Consider the following 987-nt stretch of genomic DNA (forward strand, 5'->3'; position numbering starts at 1 on the left):
CGAGGGTGACCTCGAGAAGGAAGATAGGTTCGTGTGAGTATCACTTCTTTATTAACTTAGGACCAGATGTGAGAAGAGCAAGTAGAGAGATGGAGGTGGGCAAGATTGGAAAGTCCAGAACATTCCTGTTTTTTGTTTTTGTTTTTGTTTTTGTTTTTTAATTCTGCCTAGCAAAAAGGGAAGCTGTATAAAGGTAACAGGAAGAGAGAGGGTCAGCTGATAGATTCATTTATCTCTCCATCCACTCACTCAGCAACAGTTCACTGTACCTTTACAAGGTATTAGGTGCTGTCTTGGGTACTGGGGATGTAGGTAGGGATGAACAAACAGACACACGGCTTTTCTCAGAAGCAACTAAAGCAGCGGTTTTCAACCTTCCTATATGCTGTGACCCCTTAATATAGTTCCTCATGTTGTGGTGACCCCCCCACCTTAAAATTATTCTTTTGCTACTTCATAAATGTAATTTCACTACTGTTGTGGATCATAATGTAAATATCTGGTATGCAGGATATCTGATCTATGACCCCAAAAGGATTGTGAACTACAGGCTCACAAGACAAACACTAAGCTGCAGTCTGTCCTTCAAGGCTCCTTGCAGAGTGATCCCTCAGTCTCGCCTCTTCTCCTTCCATCCATAGGGAAGCACAGCCCATTCTGTAGACCTATGGCCCTGGTCTCTGACTTTGTTTGCTGATTCCTCTGTGTAGGCAGCCAATTTTCTCTGCTTGGGAACCCACTGAGTTCAAACCTCTAGAAAGTCCTTCCTTGGACTTTCCAGCAGCAGAGAGTCTCAACACTTGGTCACACCTTCCTTGATGACCAACATCAGACTGCTTGACTTGGGCAGCAAAACTTTGGGACGCAGTATCTGAGTTGCACCTGATGGAGTGCTTGCTGTGCACAGACTGTCAGTTAAAGGTTATAGAGCATCTTCCTGAGGGTTAGTTACTGTTGCTATGATGAAACACTGTGACCAAAAGCAAG

Source organism: Mus pahari, chromosome 3 (genome assembly GCF_900095145.1).
Source record: "Mus pahari chromosome 3, PAHARI_EIJ_v1.1, whole genome shotgun sequence".
In the NCBI taxonomy this organism is placed as follows: Eukaryota; Metazoa; Chordata; class Mammalia; order Rodentia; family Muridae; genus Mus; species Mus pahari.